The following is a 21,938-nucleotide window of genomic DNA, read 5'->3' as shown; positions in this document are numbered from 1 at the left end:
CAAAGCTTGTATCGATTCTAAATCCTTCTAGTCCAGAACCCTGGCGGTTCCGCTTCACGATCCGCGCGTAGTGACGAATCTTCACAACACCGCATTCTTCATCTAAAAAGTTTGAATGTTCTTGTGAAGTTCGATGCAAATCTTCAATATTTTTGAGCTGATAGGCTTGTTGTTGTGCCTGGAATTATTAATGAAGAAGAAAAGAGGATAAGGATGTACATTACAATAATCAATGCCCAGTTAAAAGTTACAAGAAACGGCTAGTAGTAAACATGGTGGTAGCAGAAGTCGTCGACACACAAGAAGTCACCACCAGGGCAAAAGGCAAAACAATGGAGTGGGAAACACAGGAGGCAATCCGAAAGCAAGCTACCGAGTGGGTGAAAAAGGTTAATGAGTGGAATGTGGCTGAGCTTGAACAACAAAAGGAGAAACCAGAAGAGGCCACCGACACGATTCAACCGGAAAACCCAACATGGCAAGCGTTACAAGAATGTCAAATTACATTGCCATTGGGTCGGTTATTACAGCTAGTGCCCCGGTTTACGGAAGGGCTGAAATCAGGAATGACCACATCAAATCCGTTGCCGGCTCCTGGGTTCTTCTCAAATCCAGAAGAAGGGCTAGCAGTGGTGGACACGAACAGTCCGACAATCACCGCCATTGTCAAAGGACGAGAACTACCAGGGACGATTGCGGACAGAGGATCAGGCGTGAACGTGATTTGTCTACGGACTTGTAATACCCTAGGAATCCAGGAATGGGAGCCTTACCCGTTTTGGCTCCGGATGGCAGATACATGTTCGGTAAGACCTACCGGTTTGATATGGGATTTAGACGTAACTATCGGAGGACACGCATTCCACATTTCGGCAATGGCTCTCCAGCTCAATGCACAAGGGGCTTACCCATTGTTGTTGGGCCGCCCATGGCTAAAAACGGCGCATATCAAACAAAACCGGTGGACAAACACGATTACCTTCCGGCAAGGAAAGGCTAAAGTAAGGATACCTACCCACCCTCGATCGAGTACCGACAAGGAGCTGACACCGCTATATGCGGAAGGTATAAACATGCTCGAGGGGCTTGCTAACAAAGAGTTCGACCAATACTTAGAAGAAAACCCAAAAATTATACCCCTATTTGAAATCAATGTGGCAGAAGCAGTGTCACCATATATAACGCAATCCGATGATGCCGACGAGGAACCGGATAGGGAAGCTATTAGAGAATTACGGCAATCACAGGAAGCTCTCGAGAGGGAGATGGCGGTATCCCAACGCGTCAAAGCATCCCAGTTAGAGGAAGTGAACTTAGGAACCGGGGACGACGGAAGACCGGTTCATATTGCTAAGGAAATGTCACTGGACAACAAGATGGCGATGATCACTTTATTAAAGGAATTCCGGGACGTATTCACTTGGTCCTATGAAGACATGCGGGGGTTGGATCCTCAATTGTACCAACACCATATACATCTCAGTAAGGAAGCCAAACCGGTAGCACAACGATGTTACCGGATGAACCCTAACTATGCGGCAAAGGTCAAAGAGGAAATTGACAAGTTGTTATGGGTCGGTTTTATCCGACCAGTGAAAAAAGTGACATGGTTAAGTCCCATAGTCATCGTGCCAAAAAATAACTGTAAGATCCGAGTGTGCGTCGACTACCGGAAACTCAATGCGGCAACAATGACCGACACCTTTCCACTTCCATTTACGAATGGAGTGTTGAACGCGGTAGCCGGTTATGAAGTGTATAGCTTCCTAGATGGTTTCAACGGCTACAATCAAATAAGGATGCACCCCGAAGACCAAGACAAGATGGTGTCGTGGAGAAAACCGTCCCTAGGGGTAAAAAGAATGCAATATAGTGAGGGAGAGAAAGAGAGAGACTTGAAGGCTCTGCATGATTTAGGAGCGAGGGTAGTGAATCAAGAGGTGTAAAACCAACTATTACTCCCTCCTAGAGAAAACACCTTCGACTACCCCTCCTGAGTAATCACTTCAAGGTATTGTGGTGCGAAGGAGAATTGAGGTCTCATCGCCCTAACGAGACCGTTGCTATGAGGTATATGAACTTCCCGGTGCTTGTGGTAGTTATTCAGACTATTTCAGTTGGATGGGATTATGACTGTCAAAATAAGAAGGCTATGTTGTGGGATCGGCTACAACCGATCCTTAGACACGTTGTCACGAAGATATGCGCGTGTGTGCGTGCTTTGCTTGAACGGGACCACCGGGTCTTGGACCAGGGAGTTATTGAGAAGAGGAGGATGTGAATGTAAGATTTGGGGAAACAACGAGCACTACACTTGAGAAGATCGGAAATTTTTACACTCGAGAAGAAGATCAACAAGAATAATAAGAAGAAGATTATTATTTTGATGGTGATAGTGATAATGATAATATCACATATTGAGCCCCCCCTTTACACAAGCCTTACGAGGGTTTTTATAGGTCTATCCATGCTTCCAACATGCACAAAACCATGGGCTTGGACCCATGGTTTTTGGGCACACGGTTTTTCTTGTGGCATGCACAAAACCATAGCTTGGAACATGGTTTTGTGCACACGGTTTTGTATGGTTGTTTTCCTATGCCTTTTGAATATAAAAAGAAATAGATAACATTTAAATTACTTGGAAGTAGCCCTAATGGTAAGATAAATGTTTTATATCTTGGAGGTGCAAGGTTCAAATCTTACTTGCACCCCTTTATATGCACTCGAATGCACTAGGCCCTAGGATAATTTTCATATTTATAATCATTTGTGTAATGTGTGGAACTATACTATTTCACAATTTCTCCCATTGGACACGGCCTTAGGATAATTTTCATATTTATAATCATTTGTGTAATGTGTGGAACTATACTATTTCACAATTTCTCCCATTGGACACACAACATCACGACATCCACCCGTACCAAACCGCACATCCTCCGCCATGTGCCAAGAAGAAAAGAGTGATGTGGTGGACTCAAAGGTGGTTGGCCTTTGATTTCTTTCTTCTTACGCCTCGCCTGCGTCGGCATTTGTCATCCATTTTCAGCACATGCATTCCTTCCACCCAAACCATCGTCGCCAACCGATCAATCATATCATTCGCTCGCCCTTCGCATTGCCATGACCACTTGGCATAACCCCTTTTGCTCCACCTGAGCGTAACCCTTCATGCATCGTACATGTGCCGCCTTCATCCTGACCATTTCCTTGGTCATCAAACTTCCTCTGATTGGTCTTTCTTGTTTCATGCTTGACTTTCGTCATGCTCACTAGCCTCGACCGGGTGTCACGGCTCGTTTGCTTCAACCTACGGCTAGGTCGGCTCAACTTCTTTCTAGATTTGCCTCGACCAATCAACTTCTCGCTTGGTCGGCCTTCGTCCGAATTTGCATTCAACCGAATCGGACTCAAACGAACGACTTCCGTCCAGGTTTCGGTTGGGTCGGGCCCGGTTGATTAGTTCCCATTCAGGTCGGTCATTGGTTGCTCGGCTTGCATTTCCTCAGACGTGTTTTGCGGGGTTGGTTCATTGAGTGCATCCTCCCGGTCGGGTGTTGGTCGACCGATCTCCTTGCTCCTATTCCTTGCGTATTTGCTCCTTGTTTCCCAGTGTTGCCGCCTGCTCGGACATGCTTCCTCGGGGGGGTTCTTCTTCCCCTTTTGTTGGGGCATCGGTTGCGGTCTCCGCCTTGAGTTGCTCCTGTTCGTAACGTTCTAAGTCAAGGGCGAGTTGCACCTGCTCGTCCTCGAAGTCCTGGAGGAGTTTCTATACTTCCTCGCTGTGAATCTAGGCAAGGGAGGAGAATTCCTCGGTGAGGTCTTCTCAGAGTAGTTGGATGTTCTCATCCATCTTGTAAAATCCTTGGCCCTCCTTTTTGCGGTTCTCGTGATCAGCGAGGAATATTTATAATTCGACCACTTGTACCGACCATATGTTCCATCCGTGCGACAAAGCTTCCTCGATCCATGAGTACAATTGTTGCCGATGCTTGGTTAGCAAATCCTTAATCCGAGTTTTGCACATCTCGCTTTGTGCTCGAAACTCCTACAGGTCCTTGGTGAAGTCGGTGTGCCTTCCTCACACTCAGACATTACACATTGTACCTTCCACATTACACCTTATACATTACACCCTTAACCCTCCCGTACACCTATATAGGTAATACCTTGCACGCCAAACCCACATGCCCATGACAAAAACTCGTCGACTGAAACTCCATTGGTCTTCTCTTTGGTCATAAATCCCTCGACTGGATCACTGCTCTACGATCGATAACTTCGATCGGAGCTTGCTTGACATGAACCTTCTCGTTCGGTCAACACATCTCACAATTGGATCACATACCAATCGGCTTGTCCACTTTGGTAAAGTCTTTTAGGTTTAAAAATGATTTTGGATATATGTGTATTTTTTCTCTTTTTTTCTCTCTTTTTTTTTCTTCACTGGTGTGAGTGGTGATGAGTTTTTGTACCCTTGGGTTTCCGAAATTATATTTCTTACCCCTCAATTGTTTTGAAATTTTATAATGTGGCCTCAAGTTTTTGAAAATATTTCTTCGATTGCCCTCTAGTTTTTGAAATTTTTCGCTATGCCCTCGAGCTTTTGAAATTCTTGACAATGCGCTTCTCTATTCTTCTTTTTCTTTTCTTCTCTGATCTCTCTTTCTTCTCCTCTGCTTTTGGTTCTCTTTCCATGTCCTTTGTTTCGCGCACTTTTGCTACTCTCTCTATTCTGTCCCTCTAATCTTTCTTATATTAGATTAGGCTACAATATCATCGATAGACTAATTAAAAATATTAGGCATACATTGACTACATTAGTTTTTGAAAATAATAATTTATCCATATATCAAAATTTTCAGCATATTTTAGTTTCTCTGTAATGTCCCTCTCTCTGTAATGGCTCTTTCTATCGTTGCTGTCATTGTTTGCTGTCGTCGCCGTCGCCACTACCGTTGTCACCGTTGTCGTTGCCGCCGCCGTTGTTGTGTGTAGTCATTGCCTTGTAATCGTTGTCGACTGCCGCTATCACGTACGCTTCTGACGACGTCATCGACGGAGTAAACGAGAGAGCATACATGTGCTTCTACACTCAAACCTAGCGCACAAGGCATCAATGCTCGTCTAAGTTTTTCTGTCCTCTTTGTCTTTTCTTTCTTTTATCTTTTGGTTTACAACATGACTTCTAGATGAAACCATAAGGAAACACACAAAGAAATTATAAGTAAGGAAGAATTTTTAGATGTCCTTAACTGTTTAGTTAAAATAGAAAAATGGGCGAAAGAGATTGATGCTGAAAAACTAAAAGATAAGGAAGAAAAAGAAGTGTTTATTGCTGAAATAACAAAACTTAAAGTAGACAACAGGAACCTTCAAAAACAAGTTAAGGACCTTGAGACATCTAGGGAAGATGGTGAAATATCTTCCCTAGAGGATATTAAGGACGAGATCAAAAAGGTTAAGGAAGAGGTTAAAAGTGATATGGAATTAACAAAAACTAGGTGGGGTGATGTAGTAAAACGCCATATTAAAAAGGAACTAAAGGATGAAAATATTGTAAACACTACCCTTGAGGAGGAAAAAATGCGTCAAGCTCGACACCTAAATGTACGAGTTACTGGGCTCTAGGAAGGGGCATCTCCTGACAAAGATGCACAAACATTAGGGAAAATGTTGGGGTACGAAGCCCTACCAATCACTAAAATTTGGAGGGTAGGACGTGACACCACTAGGAAAAGAGCTTTGGTCCTTCAGTTTAAGGACTCGGAATCTAGAATCACATTTTTTAAAATGAGACCAATTCTTCGAGGATTGGGTGGGGATCCTATCTACCTCGATGAAGACCTGACCAAGATGCAAATTGAGCATCGTAAAACTTGTATGTTGTGAGTCATACAAGCTTGTAAAGAGGGGCATCGTGCTTTTTACCGAGACAAACGTGTGATAATAAATGATCGTGTTGCCAATTGACGGCGTGTGGCCCATGTGATAGACAATAAACTTAGGATGACTTTATGGAACTGTAACAGTGCACTTTGGACACACCCTAGCCGTCTAGAGGAGATTTTGAAGGTATCTGACATACTTTTTTTAGTAGAAACACATCAGAGCCCAAATCGAGGACTACCACGAGTTGACGGTTTTCGTTGGGAATGTCTTTAGATAAACCACACGTCAACATACTACTAGAGGGTTTGTCGAGAATCATGACCGACTACAACCGGCTTCTGGTTCGGATGTTCGGGTGCAGGGAACGTAAAATAGAATGCACAGTCTCAGATAGAGTACGAAAAACAAAAATAGCACAAGAGACAGAAACACACGATTTTAACGTGGAAACCCAAAATGGGAAAAACCACAGGGGTCCACAAACCCCGAGAAACAGAATCACTATGCTAAAAGAAGGAGTACAACTAGAAACTCCGAGGCAAGACCTCGAGATTCAACTTCGTCAACAGACGGCTACAGAGTTACACACGCTCTCACTCTCACTCACTTACCGTTACACAGTTACAGAGGCAACGAGCTTCTCAGTCACCTTTTAACAACAAATCTTCATAATCATATTATGATTGCCCTAAGTACTTATACTAGTACACCTTTTGAGTTATTTACAAGTGTAGCCCATAAGGGCATATTTAGACTATTTACAAGTATAGTCTTCCAAGTTGGCTATCTACATGATTTCGGTTTCGGCCTTGGCCTATCGGCCTCGACCGAGCTTCTCATCAATTCGGTTCTTCTCTTCCCATCCAGAGAGACCCGTTTCCTAACAGGTTTGGAGGGGTTGCAATACTATTTCGGAGAGAGATACATAATAGGATAGAAATACTAAAGGAAGACCCAAAAGCCCGTTTTATGTGGGTGAAAGTCCTCACTAGCAAGGATCAGGCGATATTTATCGCCGTGTGTTACTTCCCCCCGAAAGGAACCCAATATAATATGGCTGGAGAGGCGAGTATAGTTGATGAAGGAACGCCACATGGGCCTTCTGCATATGAACCTTTATCGAATGACATAATCCGAATTTCTTCTCAAGGGGAAGTCTTCCTTGTAGGAGATTTCAATGCGAGAACCCAATCTTGACAATGCACAATATTTCAAATGGATAGAAACCTAGAAATGGTGAATGTCGACCCTTTAGACTTAGACATTACGCATACATCAAAGGATCAAGGTGCGGACGCCACAAGTCTTGGCCATCATCTGCTTGAACTTGGAAGCCGACACCAGATGATCATATATAATGGCTTAGCCAAGTGGCCGGGCTCGGAAGCTCTCACATGTTTCCCACATGGAGGAGGGGAAAACACAATTGATTACTTAATAGGACGTCCTAAAGCTACCCACATGGTTAACTCCTTCTGGGTTGGCCCCATGCCCCATTGGTGCAGACCATAACTTCCTATACTTTGAGCTAAAATGGAACACCTCCCACGCCACCAACTCTAGTGAACCAAACCATCACACCATAATATATTTCATGCATGAGCTCGCTGACATCTACTCCCGACATGTTCAAGCCCATCTCTCCTCTTTTGATTCTTCATTGCCTTTAGAGAACCTCACTATAGAACTCGCACACATCCTTCACTCAACAACAATTAGTAGCTTCCCATACATGAAACACTCCAATTATAGTAGAATGGGGTCTATGCCACAAAACAAGTGGTATGATGAGGATTGTAGAGAGTTGTATAGACAACTTAAAGTGTTGCGACTTAGTGGTACTATTTCCTCAGTACATGCTCGAAAAGAGTAAGATGACACGTCGTAAAATACGAGCTTGGAAAGCATCCCAATATTGGGAACTCTACCATATGCTCATGAGTAGGGATTGTGCAATTGCATGGAAGAGACTACAGGAATCGCGACCACAAACACCCATCGAGGATCCCAATATTTGGCACACATATATCGAGAGACTCTACCATGTCCCGAACCAACCACCCATTCCAATGCCTTCCACACCCCGACCTACCGTGGGGACACTTTTCACGACCTCTAGGGTCACGAAGTTCATAAAAAAATTACAACATAGGAAATTCATGGACCGCACAGGATTGCGAGCCGAGCACATCATATATGCTCGAGAGTGCCTAGCCCCCTTTCTCACTCTAACCTTCAACCGCGCCCTCGCCGAGGGTTTTCCACCACAATGGACCATGAACACAGTGGACCCTATACATAAAGGAGGGGACCCAATGGACCCAAATACATATAGGACCATTATGATAGCTCATACACTCGCTAAACTATATGGTGCGGTAATGGAAGCGGAGCTCAGAGATTATATGGAAACATTAAGTCTTCAAGCACCTGAGCAGGCTGGCTTTAGACGAGCCTTCTCCACTATTGACCATATCTTCACACTTAGGTGCTTAATTGACCAGACGAAGGATCGTAAGAAGAAACTATATTGTTGCTTTGTGGACATCTGCAAAGCCTTTGACACAGTTCCTAGGGAGAAGTTGTTTGATAGACTTGAGAGCTTGGAGATACCAAATGACATGATCTGGGCCATTTATGCCCTATATGAGCAAGTCTTTAGGTGCGTAAGATGCCCAGATGGCCTATCCGATTGTTTCACTAGAACCATTGGTGTAAAACAGGGTTGCCCCCTATCACCGACTCTTTTTGGGATCTAGATTGATGAGATCACTAATTTTATTGCTCGTAAGGGAGGCAAGGGAGTAGCTATTGGGGATACGCAAGTTAGTCTCTTACTCTACGTAGATGACATTGCCTTGATCTCGAAGTCGGAACACGACCTACAAAAGGATCTCGGAGACAACAATCGGACGAGGAAGAAGAGAAGCCGCAAAAAGCAAAAACGAATGCCATAACGATGGCAAGAGACGAAATCGATGAAGATATGGTGGACAGCCACTACACTCGACCTCATTGGGCACGAGCGACAACGGAGACGCCGGTGAAGATCGGGGAGAAGAAAGAGACTGTGGTAGCCTTGATCGACCACGGCTCGGAGATCAACCTCATGTCAACCGACTTCTACAAAAAAGGAAGATGGCCAATCAATACAAACCACGGATGGAAGATTCGCACGGCAACAAAGTCTATGGAGGATTTGTACGGATCTTGTCCCAATGTCAGAGTCACGATCGGGGATGTGGAGATGGAACAACACTTCTTCGTACAAGAATTGGTGTCGCATCCTGTCATCCTAGGGCAACCTTATATCACATCATCTCGGATGGAGACCAAAGTGTTCGATAATGGAGCAGCCTTCGCACGAATAAAGAGTCTTGACAACCAAAGATCGGTCCAATTCCTAACGGTGTGAGCCAATCATGAAAGGAATCGAGATAGTCTCGGAGGCGAATCCTCGGATTTTTAGAGCGGACTATTGAAGCATGGGGCACAAATAGTTCGAGCAATCACAAGACCCCACAAGAAAGAAGAGTGCGTGGATTGCAAGGAGAAGCAACATGTGTCACACCTAGTGGCGCATGTAAACTAGTACTACCCGACAAGAAGCACAAGCGGTAGATACAAGAATTCGAGAAGATGCTGAAAGAAGAGAATATAATAGAAGAAGGAGAGTTCGTGACTCATATTATGGAAGAAGCCTCATTTAACGACACCATCGGCGAAATCGAGGACTTAAGAGTTTGGAGATACCAAATGACATGATCTGGGCCATTTATGCCCTATATGAGCAAGTCTTTAGGTGCGTAAGATGCCCAGATGGCCTATCCGATTGTTTCACTAGAACCATTGGTGTAAAACAGGGTTGCCCCCTATCACCGACTCTTTTTGGGATCTACATTGATGAGATCACTAATTTTATTGCTCATAAGGGAGGCAAGGGAGTAGCTATTGGGGATACGCAAGTTAGTCTCTTACTCTACGTAGACGATATTGCCTTGATCTCAGAGTCGGAACACGACCTACAAAAGGATCTTAATGCCCTAGATGACTTTTGTACACAATGAGGATTGGTAGTGAATCTAGCGAAAACTAAAGTCCTTATCTTTTATACATCATCCTGAGTTAGGAGTAAATGTCACCTAATCCTCTCTAATAAAGTAGTTGAGGTAGTTGGATCATATGTGTTGAGCGGCAAGCTCAACCGGAGCCGGATCGGCTGAATAAGCGAGATGAATCGGTATGTCGGTGAGCAGTAAGGACCGGTGAGCTGGGGAGCCGGTATACCGGATCCAATCCATAACTAGAAGCCTAGTATAGGTTAGACTACTAGGTAGTTATAGTCTCGTCGTTAGTGTCAGATGCTCGTGTGAGCATTGAAGTACACCGTACTTCTAACAGTCCCGTGTGGACTTGTATATAAATAGCGCTGATGAGTGCATTGTAGATATAGACAGAGAACACAGAGTATTCATATAATTTTCGAAATATAGTGTGTCTTGCTCTGTGTGTGTGTGTGTGTGTGTGTGTGTGTGTGTGTGTGTGTCTCCCGCGTACTCTCTCTCTCTCTTTGTGTATTGTTCTTTCTGACGCTTCCACAAGCAATCTTTAACATGGTATCAGAGCGAGTGGGTTGAGAACCTCTACTGCAAACATCTACACTTGTGAAGGAAACCCTAACAGATCGGAAAACAGACACAAAAAGGAGAAATGGACAGAGGTATGGCTATGTCGCTCCCGGTAGAGAAGCTCGACAAAACCAACTACGCATCTTGGTCATACAAGATGCACCAGTACCTGCTTGGGCATGGCTACTGAAGTTATGTCGACGGAGTGAACGACTCAGCACTGGAGACGGCACACAAGGACTTCCCAATGTGGGAACAGGCGGCAAGCAGGGTGATGTACTGGTTCGCGTCCAATGTCGATGACCAGCTGCTCAGCCATATCCGTGACACCAAGACACCGAAGGATGCTTGGGGAAACTTGAAAAAGGTCTTCGCCGCAAGCACCACTGCCCGGAAGCTACAACACAGACAAGAGTTGAGCAATGTTCGATAGAAGAAAATGTCGGTGGCAGATTACACAAACCGGATCAAAGGGATTTGTGACTCGCTTGCCTCTATTAATGTCACCGTAGAGGAAGACGAGATGGTGCAGGTCTGTCTTGGAGGCTTGGCGTCCAAGTTCGGAGCTTTCCGGACTACGGTTTGTACAAGGGAGAATACGCCCTCATTTTTCAACTTACAGTCGATGCTCCTTGTAGAGGAGAACCACGTTAGTGCATCCCCAGACAGCCGGATGTTGTACACGGGAGCGGATCGGTCCCGCGGGCGTGGTGGACGAGGTAGGTCGGCACGCAATGGAGGCGGCCGGCAAGACCAGGAACAAAGGCAAAGTGAGCGTGCCGACAGCAGTTCCGGGACTTCCACAAGCAAGGGGAGTCAAGGTGGTGCCGGAGGCTGGCAAGACAAATCCGCTACGGAATGTTGGTACTGTGGCAAAAAGGGCCACAGGGAAAGCGAGTGTTGGAGAAAGCATGCCAATTCGGACAAACCAGATCCGGCAAGACCGGTAAGGAAGGCCGGCAAAGCTCGCACTACGCAAACGGATCGGGAGGATCCAAGAACGGTAAGGGGCCAGCCTTGGTGATGAAGCACAAGGCAAACTCAATGAAGAAGATCACTTCCAAATCGGAGGAAGTGTGGTATGTTGACTCCGGCACATCGAACCACATGACGAGCCACGGGGAGTGGTTCTCCTTTTTGGAGAAGCCGGATCAACCAGGAGTTGTCGAAACCAGAGACGACACTCCCCACCCGATCGTGTATGTCGGAGAGGTCCCTTTGAGTCACATCGGACAAAGGGGGAAGCTGATGAATGTATTACATGTTCTGACAATCACGAAGAACCTGGTGTTGGTCGGACAGATCGTCGACCAGGGGATGCAAGTGCGGTTTACGCACCTCAGGTGCTTCATTGAGGATGAGGGCGAAGTTATTACGCAAGGGCGCAGAGATGGGAGGATGTTTATCCTCAACACCAATGACGTCGGCACCGCATTGTTCGCCAAAGGACCGAAGGTCGAGTCGGATATCGACCTGTGGCACAAGCGGATCGGCCACGTCAACTACCGGAGGCTTCAAGACCTACAAACGGAACAAGTCGTTTTCGGTTTGCCGAAGTTTAGCGGCCGGAGAGCCCAGATTTGTGAAGCCTGCCAACTCGGGAAGCTACACCGGCTTCCATTCCCCACCGAAAGAAATCGAAGCCGTAACAAGCTCGATCTTATCCATTCGGATGTGTGGGGACCGACACAAAATGTTAGCATTGGCGGGAGTCGATATTTCGTCTCCTTCATCGACGACTACACGCGACATACATGGATCTACCTCATTGAGCGGAAGAGCGAAGTCTTTGAGTGTTTCCGGAGCCTCCAGAAGATGGTGGAACGGAAATCGGAGAGGAAGATCAAATGCCTACGGTCGGATGGCGGAAAAGAGTACTTTTCCAGCCAATTCAACAGCTATATGCAACAAAAAGGAATTCAGCGAGAATTCAGCTGCAGATACACACCGCAACATAATGGTGTGGCCGAAAGGAAGAATCAGTCGCTGATTGACGCGGCTAGGGCAATGTTGGAGTAAAAGAGCATGCCCAAGTTCTACTGGGCAAAGGCGGTCCAAATGGTCGTTTACATCCAGAACCGGATCGGGGACAAGGTGTCAGCTCACGAGCTGTATTTCGAGCGCAAGCCGAATTTGAGACACCTCCAGATATTCGGCAGCATAGCCTATGTACATGTGTCGGATGAGAAGCGGAGAAAGCTGGATGCAAAATCGGAAAAATGCATCCTAGTCGGCTATGCTCAAGAGCAAAAGGGGTATAAGTGTTATAACCCCCAGACGAAGCAGGTCTGAGTCAGCCGAGATGTCAAGTTTGATGAATCAGCATCGTGGTATTCCTTACCGACTCCGACTTCCGATCCCGACCCGATGTCGGAGGATGGGGCTAGTGAGCCCGAACCGGCCCAGGTAGAGAAAGATGAAGCTGGGACTCAAGATGAGAGTCCGGAATCGTTCCGGTTAAGTGGACCGAATAAGAGACTGGATCAGTCCAACCAGTCGGATGATGAGACGGCGAGTAGTGGAGACTCTGTCGTGCTCTCCCCGTGCAAGGAACCGAGGAGACGGTTCACACGCAAAGAAAAAGGGAAGCAGAAGATGCCAGAATTTGAGACCGGTAATGATGAGTTAGATCAGTGCGTATCTGACTTCGGCAAGGAAATAGGCAGATCTTCGGGAACGAAGACCGAACCGGCCAAGAAGGGTCTCATACCGGGTAACGGTGAGTTACGCCGGTCCACCCGCTAGAAGGATCCCGTTAAACGGTATGGGTATAACGAGTACATGGCGCATCATTATGCGTACATGACCAAGGTCGCGGAAGTGCGTGAGCCGGAGAGCTACGCAAAAGCGGCAAAGGACGCAAATTGACGTGCCGCTATGGAGGAAGAAATGCGGGCACTGGATGCCAACGGAACTTGGGACCTGGTTGACCCTCCCCGTCACTGTAAACCGATCAGATGCAAGTGTGTGTACAAGATAAAGTACAATACCGACGGTACAGTTAACCGGTACAAGGCTCGGTTAGTGGCGAAGGAATATGCGCAGACCCACGGAATCGACTACGACGAGACCTTCGCACCTGTAGCGAAGATGACGATGGTTCATGTGGTACTGGCGGTTGCTGCGGCAAGGGGGTGGCATCTTCATCAGATGGATGTGAAGAATGCCTTCCTTCAAGGAGATCTTGAAGAAGAAGTCTTTATGACTCAGCCCCCCGGATTTCAGTCGGAGGTGAACAAGTCGGCGGTATGTCGACTGAGGAAGTTGTTGTACGGCTTGAAGCAAGCCCCCCGTGCTTGGAATGCTAAGATCACGCACCAATTGCGAAAGATGGGGTTTGTTGCCTCTAAGTCGGACTCTTCCCTGTTCATCCGTCAAGGCTCAAACGGTCTGTATGTATCTTACTCTATGTTGATGATTTAGTCATCACCGGCCCAGGTCTTCCGGAAATCAACCGCGTCAAGTCCCAGTTGTCGGACGCATTCGATATGAAGGACTTGGGGGACCTTCATTATTTTTTGGGGATCGAGGTGATCCGCACCCCCGACGGTATATTGCTTTCTCAACGCCATTATGTGTTGAATATACTGTACAAGTTCGGCATGACGGAATGCCGACCTGTCTCCACACCCCTGGACCGGAATCAGAAGATCCATCCCCACTCCGGACCAGCCTGCGATGAGAAACAATTCCGACAAATAGTCGGAAGCCTAATACACCCGACCCGACATTAGCTATCCGGTCGGAGTGGTAAGCCAATTCATGCAAAAGCAGACCATGGAGCACCTTCAATGCGCGCAACGAATACTGAGGTATGTAAGCAGCACTAAGGACCGGGGGCTCTTATACCGGCAAGGTATAACCAAAGATCTTGTCGGCTACACGGATGCCGACTAGGCTGGCGATGCAACGGATCGTCGCTCAACTTCCGGCTTTATGTTTTCTCTTGGGAGCACGGCTGTTGCGTGGAGCAGCAAAAAGCAGCCAACAATGGCTGAATACCGGGGCGCGACCATTGCCACCTGCGAAGCCATTTGGCTTCGGCGACTACTGCAAGACCTGCGGATCGAGGTACCGACCCCGATCCTGATCTATTGCGATAACATCAGCAGCATGCAGCTCGCCAAGAACCCTGTGTTCCATGCTCACACAAAGCACATAGAAGTGCATTATCACTTCGTGCGTGAGCGGGTCCTGAGCGGTGAAGTTGAACCACGGTATGTTCACACAGATCAACAAGTTGCCGACATCTTCACCAAGCTGCTCAGGTCGGACAAGTTGCAGCACTTTACCGAAATGCTTGGTGTTCAGCATCTCGACGTGCCGCACTTGAGGGGGAGACGCAAGGGCAAAGACACTACCGAAACGGGCAAAGGCAAAAAAATTGTTGAACCCGTAGGTAAGAGAAGAACCGGTAGAGGTGGAGACAAGAAGAAAAATGAAGCCAAGTCGACGAAGGAAGTCGGCACATCCGAACAGGTCGGAGTGAGCGGCTGTAAAGAAGAAGTGTACACTCAGGAAGAGAAGTGCATGTTATGCGAAGGTCATCACGATCGTAATGGCCATGATGCGGAGTCGAATGAAGAATTCGACTTCGGTGAACCGGCTGAAGAAGCCAAGGGAAGCAAGGAGAAGGCCAAGACACAGAAGTGGTCCGATGTGGTGAGAGGCCTGAAGCCGAAAATCGAATCGGAGGATACCGATTCGGACAACAGCTGGAACGAGTCGGAGACAGCCGATTCTGATCAACAAACGGACCCGGATGAGTCGGATCAACGAGAGGCCAAGGAGACACGGGCGCAGCGGAAGTCGATGCCATCGCGGTGGAACCGACGGATCGGCAAGCGCCGGAGTCATAGCAGCGAAGGAGCTGAGATGGGCCTATTGAGCAGACATGCGGGAGGTCGAGGTGCACAGAACCAAAGGGGTCGCGGCAAACGGGACCGGACCGGACAAGGAGCGCGAGCAAGGCGAAGCGACGCCAGGAGAAGTTGGTTGGAAGAACCGGTTGCCACAGAGGTTGACACTACGACCCTACCTCAGGTTGAGCTTGAGGGGGAGTGTTGAGCAGCAAGCTCAACCGGAGCCGAATCAGCTGAATAAGCGAGATCATTGTTGTTAAAAAACGCGTATTTTATAGATAGAGTACGTTTTAGAATACCCACACGTATTCTAAACGTATTCAACCTTTTGGACTTGTCATTTTTTCTAAGGCTAAATTTGTAAATAATTTAAAAATTATTTTTGTAGGGTATTTTTTACTAGAGAAAAAGAAAATAATTGGGGGTTTTTGTAACAATTTCCTACGTTTTGCAGACACTAGGTTTTTCAGCAGGATATGGAAGCTATCTAAAGGAAATCCGAACTCTGAAGCTTCCAACAACCTAGGTTTTTACGCAGGTATTATGGTATATGAACTAATATTGCTTCTTGAATCTTGATTATATTATATTATTATACAGAATATAGTAAACTCTAGCTTTCAATTTTAGTGTTAATTAATCTTACACAGTGCACACATAGAGAGCATAAAACAAAGTTTTATTTTTGGCCTAATTTGACCAAAATTTCATAAAATTTGAAAGCAATTTCGATTATAAATAAACTATATACAGTAGATACATTTTTAATCTTTGATGACTATTCATATTGACATGGAATAAACATCAAATTGAGCTTAATCTAGCCCTTTTAATGGCTGGTTATGATTGAATAACCAACCATTACAAGGCCTCCCAATTTGGAGAAGAAAGAAGAGGGAGATGAGGAATGCCTCATCATTGGAGAATGTCTTTTGTGTGAGATGGAGAGGGGTAGAGTAGAGGGATGGGGTCCGGGGAAGAGCTAAAGCTCGGCTCTCGACAACAGGCGGCCATTATCTCATTCTTTATCTTGTGCTAATTTGACCGGAATTTCATAAAATTTCAAAGCAATTTTAATCATAAATAGACTATATACAATAGATACATTTTCAATCCTTGATGACATTCACATTGACATGGAATAGACATCAAATTGAGCTTAATCTTGGCCTTTTAATGGCTGGTTAATTCAATCATAACCAGCCATTAAAAGGCCTCCTAATTTGGAGAAGAAAGAAGAGGGAGATGTCTTGAGAAAAACCTCATCATTGGAGAATGTGTTCAATGTGAGATGGAGAGGCATAGAGCGGAGGGATGGGGAAGAGCTAAATCTCAGCTCTCGACAACAGGCGGCAATTATCTCATTCTTTATCTTGTGCCTTCCTTTGGCCACGCAAGAAAGAAAGGAAGAGAAGAAGTGAGCATTTACAATACAATACACACACACACACACACACATATGTATATGTATTGTATTGTATGTATGTGTGTATGTACATGTGTGTGTGCGTGTTTGTATTGTATTGTATACATGTATGATTCATGATGCATACAATTGTGACACTCTTTACATCTATTTCCTAGTCATGATATCTCACTAAATTTTCACTATCACTCTTGAGATTTTGGAACAAGTATTTTGGAATTTATAATAGACTATAGTATAATACAACATGTTACATGTATGCTTTGGTTTTATGTGTGTCTATCCCTTCTTTAATACAACAATGTTGGTGGCAGATAGAGACATTGATAGTTTGTGGTGAATTATCAAAGAATAGTGTCTTCATACAAGAGCATACCAACATCACAGGTAAATGTTCCGTGATTATGTGCTCTTTTATAATTCATTTATAATGAATAATAATTTTTTCCTCTTGATGGGGATGGAATGCCATTTTCTTAGGCAAGTATCTTCCATTCAAATTTGCCATTTGCTTATGCCTATCATTTAAATTTTAAACAATTTCTTCTTGCATTATTACATCACATTATTTCCTTATTCACACATTTAACATTGTGGATTCATGAATTTAGGACAATATAAAAGACAACTTCGAGTCTGTAGAACTTGTCGTCCTCAATCAACCATGCCACGCAAGGAATCTCCCTTATGGGATAAATATTGTTTGAACAAACAAGCTAGGAAGTCATCTGGGAACTATTATTGGGATTGCAAATTATGTGGTTTTCATGGGTCTGGGACACTAACACGTTTAGTTGCTCACCTTGCTGGAATTAAAGGTGAAGGTATAGACAAGTGTGAGCAAGTAACTCTAGAGGCATATCAAGATGCTATAGCAGTAGCACAAGAAAGTGAATTGACTCGCAAGAAGCTAAAACGCATTAAAGAAGTAGAAGCCATGGAAAAACAAATTGAGCAAGAAGGCATGGTGGATTCAATGGTTGATTCAATGTTCCAATCACAACCTTCAATGGATAGCATATGTGCCTCATCTAAGAAGGATTCAATAGACCAAATTCCTATTGATATTGAAGATACAGAAGGTTCAAGAAGAAAAAGTCTCACTCAAAGCACAATAAGGAGAGGATCAAGTGCCGCTATGTTGATCAAGAAAGACCATGCAAACACAATGTTGGTTAGATGCATTGTGGAAGGTAATCTATCTTTTAATCTTTTGAAAATGTCATGTTGGAGGAACATGTTGTTAGCTTTCTCTGATATTGGGGAAAAGTATAGTGGTATTACCTACAATGATTTAAGAGTTAAATATTTAAAGAAAGAGCATTTGAATGTGCAACACAGTGGAAAATGTGAAAGCCCTTTGGCCAAAATATGGAGTTACCATACTTTCAGATGGATGGATTGACACTAGCAAGCGAGCACTTGTGAATATTTTGGTCTCATGTTGTTATGGCACAATGTACCTTAAAACTATTGATTGTAGTGGTGTTTCTACAAGGGTTGATGGTCCATGGTTGGCTGAAATGCTATCAACTACGATAAAGGAAGTAAAAGTAGAAAATGTGGTGCAAATTGTCACAGATAATGCATCTAATTGTGTTAGCATGGGTCACATTCTAGAGACTGAATTCCCAAGCCTTGTATGGACTCCTTGTGCATCACATTGTTTAGATTTATTGCTAGAGGATATTGGGAAGTTGAGTTGGGTTCATCAAGTGCACAAGAGAACAAATTGTGTGGTTAGACTATTCTCCAAGAAAAGGAATGCACGAAACATTTTCAGCAACTATTCATCTCTTGTGCTCCTTAGGCCAAGTGCCACTCGATTTGGCTACATTCTTATTGTCCTTGAGAGGCTGGCAAGAGTTTGGAGAGCCCTTGAACAAACTGTGGTTAGTAACTATTGGGAGGATTGGAATGACTCCAAAAAGCCAGATGCGGTCAAGGTGAAGTCCATTGTGCAAGATAACTCTACTTTGCCATCAATTATGATTGTAATTTCGATTATGCGTCCACTGTTTTCTATTTTGCGGCTAACTGATCGTGAAGGATCTACAATGGGCTTACTTTATGAGTTCATGAGGAGGGCTAGAGACAAATTGCAACAAGGCGCGAGAGAGAATACATTAAACAAGGACAGGTAATATGTTTCTATGTACTATGTAGTATGTACATTTGTTGTTTATTGCATCTTTTTCATTTCTTTAAATCATTGATATCAACTACGTTATGCATATTTTGGTAACTTTTTACGAGTTTTGATTCAAATTCAAATGTTAGTGCAGATATAAAGAGGTTTTGGAATGTTTTGATTGTTGTTGGTCGTGGTTCAAAAAACCAATTCATATTGTTGCACATATTTTGCATCCTTTATGGAAGCCCAAAGATCAACCAATAGTTATGAATGAAGAGATGACAGATGGATGGCTTGCATATATTCAAAAGGTATATTCTATAGATGAATGCGAAATCTTGCAAGATCAATTTGACATGTATAGGAATGGTGTGGGCCGATTCAGCAATGTACTATCAAAATCACACATTGCAAAATGTAAACCTGTCTCATGGTGGGAAAGATATGGGGACAATGTGCCCTTACTACAATCGTTAGCTTGTAGAGTATTGTCTCAGGTATTATATTTCATTTTTTATTAATGTTTCAATTTTATTAATCTTCTATATAGTACAATGACATATATTGTTTTCTTAAAACTTTGTGTCATAGGATTGCTCTTCTGGAGCTGCTGAAAGAAATTGGAATGCACATGCATTAGCACATACAAAAAGGAGGAACCATTTGAAGGTGAAACAAGTGGAGAGATTAGTATATGTTAGAGAAAACTTAAGGCTTATTCGAAGCTTTCAAACTCATGCAGGTCTACATCTTTCTTATTCATGTTTGATATTTGATGTTTAGAAAACCATTTGAATTTTGTAGGTTAATTAACAAGCCTTGTTAATTGGTTGTGGTTTAAATATTGTAAATCATTATTATGATACCAAAATATTATTTGATTTAGGTAAATCCAGATGAGATAGACATTGACAAGACTCCTGAAATGCCTCCATCAACAACCAATATTGATACTCAATTCGCACAAGCATATTTTGAGGAAGCTGAGGCTATGCATATTGGTCGGGTTACTCGAAGTAGATCTAAGTTTACCGATATGATAGTGGATGAAGGATTGGTGGAATCAAGTTCTAACACTATTCGAAAGGGTCGTGGATATGTTCGTAGTCATGCTTGTGCAAGAGTTGCAAGTACAAGAAGGATAATTACTCGACAAACTACAACCGAGGCTTGCAATGCTGAATTTGGTAATGATGATGGAGATAAAGAGGATGAAGACATTGACAATGCCATAGTTAATTCATCTTCTGATAGTGATTATGTGGACAACTATGATGATACAACAACGGAATCTTCTAATGATGATTTAGAAGAAGAAATATAATCGAAAATTGCATGGAGATATGTATTGTTGGTTTTAACTTTTACATATCTATTCTAATTTTGATTCAAACTTCAAAGTTTAAACTTCAAAGTTTAAACTTCAAAGTTTAAACTTCAAAGTTTAAACTTCAAAGTTCAATTTTGGTTCAATTTTGATATGTGTTTTGGTTCAAACTTCAAACTTCAATTGTGTTCTCGAATCTCAAATCTCTAGTGTCCACTTTCATTTAAAAATATGTAAATCACTTGTATAATGTATTAATGTATTGAAACATAGATAACCGTTTATCCAAATTACAAGTATATAGTATTCAAATTACAAGTACCTTTGCAAATTGGTTTTTAAGTATTTGATGTTTTTAATGTATTCAAAACGTACTCAACGTATTCAAAACGTACTCAACGAACTCAACGTATTCAATGTATTTTACCTTTAAATACATATTCTAAGAACTTATAAATTATTTTTAGAATACTTATAAAATACGTAGCATACGTATTGTATGCGTACGGTATGCTACGTATGTTACAACTATGAGCGAGATGAATCGGTATGCTAGTGAGCAACCGAGCTGGTAAGCAGTAAGGACCGGTGAGTTGGGGAGCCGGTATGCCGGATCCAATCCGTAATTAGAAGCCTAGTATAGGTTAGACTACTAGGCAGTTATAGTCTCGTCGTTAGTGTTAGATGCTCGTGTGAGCATTGAAGTACATCGTACTTCTAACAGTCCTGTGTGGACTTGTATAAATAGCGTTGATGAGCGCGTTGTAGATATAGACAAAGAACACAGAGTATTCATATAATTTTCAAAATATAGTGTGTCTTGCTCTCTCTCTCTCTCTCTCTCTCTCTCTCTCTCTCTCTCTCTTTGTGTATTGTTCTTTCTAACGCTTCCGCAAGAAATCTTTGACAATATGTATACTTGGGAGACACTTTTAGTGCTCGCTTAGGTAAATTCTCGATGACCTAGGCAACCAAAGATAGGCTAACGAGAGGGTAGGCATCCCTCTCACTCTTAGAGAGACAATGCCACCAGGCATACTTTCAAGAGCCACGGACTAAGGGATGGCTCTTCGACTCATTAGTGACCCCTTCCCTCATGTATGCATCAGTAGTATAGGCTCCAGGTCTACCATCTTTCATGTGGACGCAATTAGAGAGACCTTTTGTGACGATGTTATCACGTCAACTCCGAAGCAAATCGACAATACCACATGACATTATCAGAGCAGAGTTTAGTCTTTCCTTGATGTTAGTAGAAGCACTATTTCAAGTGGTAGTTTTTATTCGTCGAATACATAGCCAACCACAAGATAGGATATCTCGTCGAGCCTTTGAGGCATCCCAATCCCTACATGCATCTGGAGACACTCTGTTACGGGCATGACCATATAATATCCTGTGGTGAGAATTTACCGTAGTATTCTATACACGTGGATAAGTGTGAGGGTTAAACGAGAGTGTAAAGAAGGGGAGGATTACTTTTAATCCTCAGGATTGAGACAACCCATTAGGCCAAGTGTGAACTTGGCTGGGGACCTTGGGTGTCTCTATAAATAAGAGGCATAGCTACCCTCATTTCATCATCTTGTGGTGGGTCAACTCTTGTAGCGAGCGCGCCAACACGAGGTATGACTCGATGCCACGGCAGTGGTATGGGATGCCGATC

General features: G+C 43.9%; 1 pseudogene; it reads left to right on the top strand.

Moving 5' to 3' along the window:
- The first annotated feature begins 272 nt into the window (after nt 1-272).
- LOC147857801 (uncharacterized) lies at nt 273-20,269 on the top strand (annotated as a pseudogene).
- The last annotated feature ends 1,669 nt before the right edge of the window (nt 20,270-21,938 follow it).

This window comes from Azolla caroliniana, unplaced genomic scaffold (genome assembly GCF_043228905.1).
Source record: "Azolla caroliniana isolate FFs.n. ecotype wild unplaced genomic scaffold, voAzoCaro1.0.p SCAF_11, whole genome shotgun sequence".
Classification (NCBI taxonomy): Eukaryota; Viridiplantae; Streptophyta; class Polypodiopsida; order Salviniales; family Salviniaceae; genus Azolla; species Azolla caroliniana.
The sequence above is the reverse complement of the archived record's forward strand: the minus strand, read 5'-3'. Positions and strand labels throughout refer to the sequence as shown.